Raw genomic sequence first — 10,225 nt, 5'->3', positions numbered from 1 at the left:
ATGTGTAAAAGGTTATCAGGAGGAAAAAGTTGTACTATCACATGACACCACTCTCCTCCCACTATGCCTTCCTGCTAAATCCCTAGTTATCCTTCAAATCCTAACTTCAAGCCCACTTCCCCTTTTCATGAAATCTCCCCTTATTATGCTAGTCCATAATGACATTCCCCCACCCAGTCATCACAAAGCACATTGTGCCTCTTTTATATATTTATTCAGAAAATAAGAGGTAACTGTCCTGCTCCACTCTTCCTTGGTCAGATTATTCCTGGAGCATCATCTTCAATGCTGGGGCACCAAATTATCCAGCTGGACAGTATCCAAGGAAGGTAGACTGATGGTGAGGAGTCATAACACCATACTATAAGAAGAATGCTAAGGAGAAGTGGTGCTGTTTAGCCTGGATTGGGGGGAAGTATGATAATTTTCTTCATGTATTTTAAGGGCTGTCATGTTTAGCAATTTGGGGGTGTTTTTTTGCCCCAGATGGCAAAAACAATTCATGGAAATAACAAAAAGACAGATTTTGGCAGGATGCTAAAGGGGAAAAACTTTTGAACAATTAGAACTAACCTAAAATGAAATGGATTGTTTCAGCAGATGGTATGTTCACCTTCAGTAAATATCTTCAGTAGAATATGGACTACCATTTGCTGGATATGACAGAGAGGGAACTTTTGTCAAATATGGATTAGACTAGAACTCTGAGGATACTTTCAAGTTGAATATTCTCTGATTCTGTATTATCATCTCTGGATATAGCCCATCTAGACTGTAAACTCCATGAAGATTGGGACCATTGCTTGGCAAAACTCTGTATGCTCATCAGTGCCCATCCAAGGTCTCTGGACACAGAAGATGCTTAATACTGGTTGAAATGAATTAGATTGAATCTTACCTTGTTTATTTTATTTCTGACTCTTTCCTCACAAGCATCATGCCTTCCAAACAAACTAGTCTCTGCTTCATGTTCCATTTGTCTTTCAAAACTTAGCCCAAATCTCTCCTTCTCCATATAGTTTTCTTCCATGTGAACTGATCTCTCTTTCCCCTTATCTCCCAAACCACTTATAAGCCACTCCAGATTTAACCCTCGAATACACACTTAATTCATTGGTCTTTATACTTTTTCACCAAAAAACAAATATCAGAAACTAGATGGTAGGGCCATATAATATTATTTTCTATTTCCTGTAGTAACCACCAGAAGACTGAACAACTGGGGATTTATTTAGTTTTTAGTTAACTAATTATCATGTACAATGTGTAGACCTGTGCTAGGTACTAAGGGCAATGCAAGGAAATATAAGGCACAGTGAGGAATATAATAAAGTGGAATAAGGTCAAAAGGTAAAATGAGGGAGCTGAACAAAATGAGCTCTAATATAGCTTCTAGTTCTAGAGCAGACCTGAAACCTCAAGATCTGAGTTTGAATCCCAGATCTCACATATCCTCGCTGTGTGACCTTGAGCAAATCATCTAACTGACTTTCATAGCCTTATCCATAAAATGAAAATAGCAATTCTCACTTATATTATATAGGCTTGTTATAAGGAAAGAACTCTGCATACTTTAAAATGCCAGGGAAATGTTGGCTATTGTAATTTTTTTGGAAAAACAACAAGCCATAGACATATGAAACAACTCAGTAACAATGAAAGGCAATATATAATTGAGTATCAAAATGTGTAGGGCAAATTGTAATTGCTGTAGGGGTCCTATGAAGTGAGAGAAGTATGGTTAGGGGAGGCTTCATGTAGGAGATTGGAGTTGAGGTAGACTGTGAAGTTTGGATAGCTTCTCTACAGTAGAGATGAAGGAGACAAGACAGGACATGTTATTTATGGGTAATATTATCAACTGAGGTTTACAGAGGAAATAATAGGAAGATGAGCTCCGTAAAACATGAGTTCCTTAAAGGTAAGGGCCATCCTATTTTGGTAAACCAGCAATAGCACAGTTTCCTCCACATAGTAAGCATTTAATCAGTTCTTATTGAATTAAATTGAAGGGACCATGGCATTTGAGAAAAAAAAACAACAACAAACATGCTGATTGGTTGACTGATTCTGTAGCTACTGCTTTTAGTGGGAAACTTACAAAGTTACTGATCCTGGTTCATTTGGGGCTCAAATGAGCAGCAGCCAAGTTTTCCATTAAGTTGTGGAAGCCATGACAGTGTGATTCTTACTTCCCCAAGCTACCCACTAACAGCTTAACCTAGAGGCAATTAGGTGACAAAGTGGAGAGAATGCTGGGCCTGGAGTGAGGAAGACCCAAGTGAAAACCCCTCCTTAAAAGTATACATGCAAAAAAGAAAAATTTACATATGTACATATTTGTGTATATTCATGTATGCATGCACGTTTGCATATATACAATACTTATAACAATGTAAGTATGTTGTACACAAATAGGTGGGCAAATCCATGTGAAATATGTGTGCATCACATATAAAGATGTCACCTATATGCCACACAAATGAATGTTATATACATTTTACATATATGTGTATGTCTATATATGCATATATAAACATGCATAAAGAGACTTATATTGGCATACTTTTATGCACATATATCTATACATGTATATGCAATCTTCTGTGAAGGAACAATAGCTCAGCTCTCTCCCCTGTAGCTTTTAGAAAACCATTATGTAGAATGAACAAAAGAGAATTGTTGCTGTTCATTCATTTGTAAATCAATCCTCAGAGAATATATTTGGGTTATTTTTTTAAATAATTGTAAATAAGCAATGCTATTGGAGTTACCTTTATTAGAATGGGTCCCAGGACTACTCCTGCATTTATTTTCTGGGGCACAGCCAATACAGCTCCTTGGAGGCAGCCATTGGAGGCAAGCAGAGTGATGTGTGACTGAGGGCAATGGGCAGATTTCCAAGGGCTCTGCATCACTGCTCCATCTTATTGGAACTTCTGTAATGGAGAGAATTAGATGTTATTGAAATGGTCTGAAAAGGTGGTGGGGAGAACGTCTCTTCAAAAGGCCTAGGTGTGGGATGGAGGGGACTGTGTAAGAAATGATTCAAAGATTCATGAAGGCCCACGATCATAGAAGTAGTAAGTGGCCACTAGGGGCACAAAGCACCACAGAGCTGGGTGTGTGAGGAGAAAGGGGCCATAGGGGGGGTTTCATACAGCTGCTCTTGGGAGAAGTGAAGCAAGGCAATCAGGCCCAGAGAAAGAAAGTTCTAAGGAGATGCTGAAGCAGGTATTCAAATTCTGTGTGTGTGTGTGTGTGTGAAACAGTGGGGGAAAAGAGACAAAGAAAGAGACAGAGACAAAAAAAATACCTGGGTAAGCAAATGTAGCTGTCCAAGTCTTACATTCATGCCACAAATGGTCAACCTCTGTAGGGTTAATGGAATATAAGATCTCCCCATCCATTAATAGGCCTATGTGAACACACATGTTCCCTTTTTTGCCTTGGAAAAGGGGTCACGTTCCCAGGTCTAAAGGTACACAGATATTTCAATCACGGATGTCTTTCTGCTTGGAGCTCTGGTCCAGTTCACAGCTGTGACACATCCTGAGTCACACAGAGCCCATATACTGCCTTGGTGGAGAAGCTTGCTTAGAGGGAAGCTTACTTATGGGAAGCTTGCTTGTAGGAAGGCTTTCACACCTTTTGGTATTGAGTTAATTAGTCACTGAGTCCACATGGGTTGTGATGGCTTTGGCTCTGAACCTATTAGTTGAAAACTATATATACTGTGAGATTGGTATTTTACTTTGGGGTTCACCCATGGGAAGAATGTATGCCTGATTTGGCCAGACAAGACTCTCGATACCTGTTGTTAAGCTCTACACACCCAGGCTTTGCGAACCCAGATGTTGGTGCTTCCTGTTCTGGTGATTATGTAGCTATTACATTGTTTAGATATTTGGAGCCCTGTCTGTTAGATTACTTCTTGAATACTCACTTCTTTCTATTTATCTGTCTGCATTGTTTAATTAAAGTAAGATTATTGGCCCCTTTGACTCTGTCTTTCCTTTAGAAAAGAAAATCAAAGGACCTGTGCTAACAGCCCTTCTGTGTGTTGGTATTATTGGTCTTGCACCTCCATAGCAGTTGCAAGTATTGTTAATAATACAACCTCCTTGAGAACAACATGGTAAACTCACTTGAGGAAGCTATAGTGTAATACATTACCCTGAAATCATGTGACTTGATTTGAAGTCCCTGTTCTGCCCCTAATGAGGTATGTGAACTTGGGAAAAACTGTTCCTCTCTCTGAGGGGGTTTTTGTTTTCATTTTTGTTTGTTCATCTAATGAATAAAGGAATTTGGCTAAAAATCTCTAAAGTCCCCTTTTTTATGACTCTACAGGATGGTGTGGGTAGGTTGAGGGTTTAGAAAAGGACTGGTGGTTTTCATGTCCAATGTTAGGTAACTAGCCTTCCAGACTGACTGAAAAGTTCTGTTTTTTAACAGTCAGCACTGGATGGTGAGACACCTGGGGAAATTTCCTAGGCAGGGAAGTTTCTAAGACAGGTATCCCTAAAAATAAATTGGAAAGTTCCTATAATGGTTCTGTGAATTAACAAATCTAAGCTAAACTGATGATTGGGCAGATCATAAAGTCCTTTAGAGTATTTAGAAACCATTTCCCTAGGGGACAAATTTGGTTCTTAAAGTAATGATGATGATGATGATGATTACAAATCATTTAAATATTACTTTAAGGTCTATGGAAAGCATTCAAGAGATTTTCTAATCCAGGGTTTCTTATATTATTTTTGTAGATGGGTGTGTCATGGATACCTTTAGAAAACTGGTGGATCCTATAGACCATTTTACAGATTTTTTTAAAATCCATAATTGAAGAAAATTTTAAGTTTCAGTTAGAGGTTAATAAAAATAACTTTTTTTCCATTCATGTTCATGGAGCCCCTGAACACTATGTATGGAGTACTATAAACCATTGGAGGTTTATAGACTCCATGTTAAGAATCCCCTGATCAAATCCAACCACTTTCTTTTACAGATGAGGAAACTGAAGACCAGAGAGGTGAAACACACCACCAAGGTCACATCAGTATTAAATATCAGAGACAGGATTTGAACCAGATTTGTTGATACCAAATCTCTTCTTTTTGCCACTTTCCCCACTATAAATGCTTGTCTCACAATAACCTTGTGAGGTAGATGGTACCATTTCACAGATGAAGAAACTGAGATTTAGATTTGTATAACTTGTGTAGTATCATACAGCCAATAAGTGTCAGACAGAATTCAAACTTAGATCTTTTGACTTTATATCTTGTACTCTTCCCAGTATACCACTCTGTCTCTTAGGAAAAGGTCTTTCCAAGTGTATGGGCATCAAGCTGCTTTGATTTAGGAATACATGTATAATATAGACCTGTGGGGCTAAGAAGCTTCTGTAGCTGTGATTCCTTGGTCCTCCTGAGAGTCTCCCTTTCTTTCACTGCAGCTTCAGGACTTACTTATGGGCTGTTGAGAAAGAATAGGCTTCGGCTTGGAAAAAATTCTTTCTCACAAGTTCTATCTTCTTTTTGTTTGTCTCTCTGGTCAAAACTATTTTTACTTTAGTCCACAATAAAGCTCATCACATTATCATTTCAGGATTAAAAGTAAAATAACCTATAAGCCATTGAGTTTATCAAAACCAAGTCTGGTTCTGGCCAGCACAAGAGAAGAAAGATGAGGAATATACCTACGATTTCATTAGTAGAGGAAAATACTACATGAAGAAATGTCCTCTATCAATTCAGGCCAACATAGGACGTCTTGGAATCCTAGTTTAAAATCTAGAATTGAGTAAAGTATCTTAGGTAGTGACAGTCAGTTTGTGATTGCACATATTGGGCAAGGGCTATTTGTTGTACATTGATTAGTCTTTTTTGCCACATCCATGAGAAACAATCACAGTCACTATCAGAAGTGCCAGTTCCAAGTTTGAAGTCCATTGACAAAGAAAATGTTGAGCAAGTTCAGTGATGCTGGACCCTGAGAAGTCATCCTTAGTTCTTAAGGTGGAAAGGTAAGGGAGGAGCTAGGATAATTGTATTTCCTGAGACCAACCCTTATCGTGGTTCTTTCACATATACTTAAGAACAGAAGACAGTAAGAGAAAGAAATATAACAAGCAAAACAGTAAAAAGTAGAATTTTGTCAGACACAAAATAAAAGTTAGGCTTTAATATAAGCTTCAAGGATGTGGGGACTCTATCTTAAACTTCTTCTTCCCCTTAAGGTTTCTAGTCTACAGCTGAGTGAAATAGCTTGGCAATAAATATCGGTTGATTGAATAAATCAAATTAAAACAATCTGAAATTAATTAACAATTTTGCTTTCCTCAATCCACTTTTGTGTCAAAACAACAAAAATACTAGGTTGAGAAAAACAATGCTGATCAGTTTTGCTTTATTACAAAGACAAATTCAATTCAATAAGCATATTTATATTGGATGCCTACCTTGTGACAGAGATTGTGCTAGATACAGGGGACACAGACAAAACATAAATAGTTCTTGCCTTCAAGAAGTTTTCATTCTCCTGAGTACATGTGAACAAATTTCAATATAAAATACACAGAAAGCAATACAATGCAATTTCAAGAACACAAGACTCTCTTCCCCCTCAAATCCTTTCTTTCTTCCAGCTTCCAAATTTTTCCTCCTCAAGTACAGGTCTGACCATGTCACTTTCATGATCAGGAAGTTTCAATAGCTCCCTATTGTCTATAAGCTAAAATTCAAATTACTCTATTTGATACTCAAAATCTTCATCTACCTTTCTAGAAACCTTTACCTTGGGGAGGATACATTGTAATGTACTGCTCCTATCAACTATAGCCTTAAATATTAAACAAATCATAACACATTAACAAAAAATTTAATTTAAAAATCGTGTAGTATATAGACATAGCTCTGTAGGGACAAGTCACTGACAGAGGAAGTAAAAAGGAAATTTAGGTAAAGTTGTTTATAGTTCTCCAAGGAATAAGTAATTCCAATGGGACAGCAAGATCATTATCACTACCCTACACACTGGTATTTTGAGGAGGCCCTCAGGGACCAACAGTATCCACAAGACCTTTGTTCACAAATAAACCAAAATCATATGGCACAATATTCCTTCCATGGATCTAGGACTGGTCCCTGGTGCTAATCATGTTACCAATATAGCAATGTCAAAGCATTTACTTCAGAAACAAATGTATAATCAGTCCCTCCATCATTGATATCCCATCAGTGAGAACCCTCTCATTCATTCCAGTGAGATCCTTTGTTTTGACAATGACAAAAGGTACCTGGTGGGGCATTGGTTTCAAGGGGACTGTGGGTCTGGCAGAGAACAGATCTTGGTCTGAGCTTCACAGATGTGAATGGCAGAGCAGACCGAAAGTTTCAGAGGTCCGCAAAGTCCTGAGAACTGAAATGTTAATACAGTTAGAACTTAAACTTGACTTGATCTAACAGGACTTCAAGAAACTCTGACTCTAAGTTGGTCCACAAGCAAGTCACATACAGAGTTCACCATGAATGTGGAACAGGTGAAGAAAACTCATCAGGGAGCCAAGAGGAGGAAAACCCAAGAGTTTGGTGGATTTTACTTTTTAAAAAGTAACCTATTAAAAATGAAAACAAGGTAGAGGCCTTTGATCTGGACTTGAAGCTCCAGAGAGCTAATATCAGAAATGGGATTCATATTACATAGTTTGAGAATACAGAGTTTGTGACCAAATTCATAAATCCAAACCTGTTTTTTTTTCCCTCCTTGCTCAGTCCAGTACACTTATATCTGCAAATCAGTTTCCTCTATGTTATGACAGATTTTACATTAAGCCATTCAAGTCTCCCAAATTATATCATTAAATCAGTTACATAAAAACAATAACTAAGCCACTGACATTAACTTTCTTTATAACCAAAGTAAAGGGGAAAGAACTGAAGCTTGAATAACTCTAAAATTTACACTTACATCGTTGCATGTTAAACTGTCCTTTTCTTTCACTAGTTTTTTTTCCTATTTTAATTCAAAATTAAAGTTGACTGTCTAATATTTCTACATCCATAAATTTAGGTAACTCAACATAAAAGGAAAAAGGCTTTATCATCATCTAGGAGGATATTGTGTGGTTGCATTTTGTTTTCATTACTAAATTATACCTGACACCCAATGATCCATGAATGTGGGGCTGCCAACCCTATCTAAGCATGCTTCTGTCTGCCACAGTTCCACTGATTCCCTTTAGGGAAATCCCAAAGGTGGTATTGAGTTGCAGTGCTGAATTTCAGATAGAGGAGTATAAATATATTCTCATAACTGGAAGAGCTCCCGCTTGAGCAAGAATTCTCTATAATATCTAGATTCAGGGGGACAAATGGGAACGGTAACAGAGAAGGTAGAATCATCACCAAAAGCACCCAAGAAGACATCACCTACTACTAAAGAGGCAAAAGGATAAAGTGGAAAGACCACTGCAATCAATGTCAAAGACTTGAGTGCAAATTCTGACTGTACTACTCATATGACCATTGAAGTCAGTCTAAGTCAACAAGCATTTATCATTTATTTATTATTTACTATGGATTTAGCAATTACTGTACTAAATAGTTATCCTACAGAAAAAAAAAACAATACAGTGCCTGCCCTCAAGGAGCTCACATTGTAAAAGGAAAGAGAAAACAAACAATTATGTACATACCACTTAGACAGAAAGTCATCTGAGAAGGGAAGGCATTAACAGATAGTCCTGGAGTAGGTGGGAGTTGAGCTAAGTTTGGAAAAATTGTCAAGAAAATTAATAGGCTGGGATGAAGGGATAGAGTATTGCAGGCACAATGGACAGGCATGGCAAAGAAACAGAGAAAAGCATGAAGTAGGTCAGTGTTGCTGGATTTTAGCATGTGTGGAGGAAAGTAAAATATGAGAAGCCTACAAAAGGAGCAATTTTGTTATTTTATTTTTATTTTTTGCTTTTTGGAGGGCAATTGGGGTTAAGTGACTTGCCTAATGTCACATGGCTAGTATTTGTGTTAAGTGTCTGAAGCCAAAAAGGAACAATTTTGAATGACAAATAAAATAGTTTATATTTGATCCCAAAGCTACTAGGGAGCCACTGGGGCTCATGAGGATGGGAGGTTAGAGGGAAGAGGACTGGCATAGTCTGATCTATGCTGTAGAGGACCATTAAGTTTTCCTTCTGTCACTCATACAAGTTTCTTCTCTGTCTCTTTTGCTGGATCCTCCTCCAGATCATGTCTTCTAACCACAGAGGTCCTTCTGGGTTAGGGGTGTGGGGTGAGGAGGTCTCTTCTTCTCCTCTAAACTACTTCACTTGGTGATCTCATCAGTTCCCAAGGATTTACTTACCTTCCCTATGCTGATAGCTCCTAAATATACCTTTTGTGTCCCAATCTCTCTGCTGAACTCCAATATAACAATTCCAACTACCTTTCAGACATCTTGGATTACATGTTCAACGGACATCTTAAACTCAATATGGCCAAAACAGGAACCCCCCCCCCGACTCCCACCTCTACGTTCCCTATTACTGTAGGGAGCAATGCCATTCTTCTAGTCCCTCAGGCTTGAAATCTAGGAGTTATTCTGGACTTCATAACCCCCACCCTCCCATGTCACAGCTGTTGCAAAAATTTGTCAATTTGCAACATATCTTGGATATGTCTCTGTTAAAACTGCCACTACTCGAATGTAGGCCCTTATTACTTCATGCCTGGATTATTGTAATAACATGCAGGTGGATCTGTCTGCCTCAAGGCTCTTCCCACTCCAATCCATTCTCCATTCTGCCACTAAAGTGACTTTCATGAAACAAAAACCTGATCATGGCACTCACACACACACACACCGCACACTCACACTCACTACCACCTAATAAACTCCAGCAATTTCCTATTACCTCCGGTCCATATACAAAATATTCTGTTTGGCCTTCAAAGCCCTATATTTACAGTATTCTTATAACTTACTACCTTTAAGGGTTATGGGATTTAAAGATCTCCCATGCCCCATGGACGTGCTGACATAGCAGAGCAAGAGAAAGTGAAAAGCTGAGCTAACGGTCCTGCGGTTGGCAGTTGGTGGCGGTTTCCCTTTTTTTTTTTTTTTTTTTGAGTTAGGACTCCGGCTGAGGACTGCCAGGGGCCGGAGCTGCTGGGAGCGCTCCTCCAGGACGCTGGGTGGTTGCTGTGAGTGGGGAGAGGAG

This window comes from Petaurus breviceps, unplaced genomic scaffold (assembly GCF_028583685.1).
Source record: "Petaurus breviceps papuanus isolate PSGF00001 unplaced genomic scaffold, PetGlider_PUasm1.0 151, whole genome shotgun sequence".
Lineage (NCBI taxonomy): Eukaryota > Metazoa > Chordata > Mammalia > Diprotodontia > Petauridae > Petaurus > Petaurus breviceps.
This window is presented reverse-complemented; position numbering follows the sequence as displayed.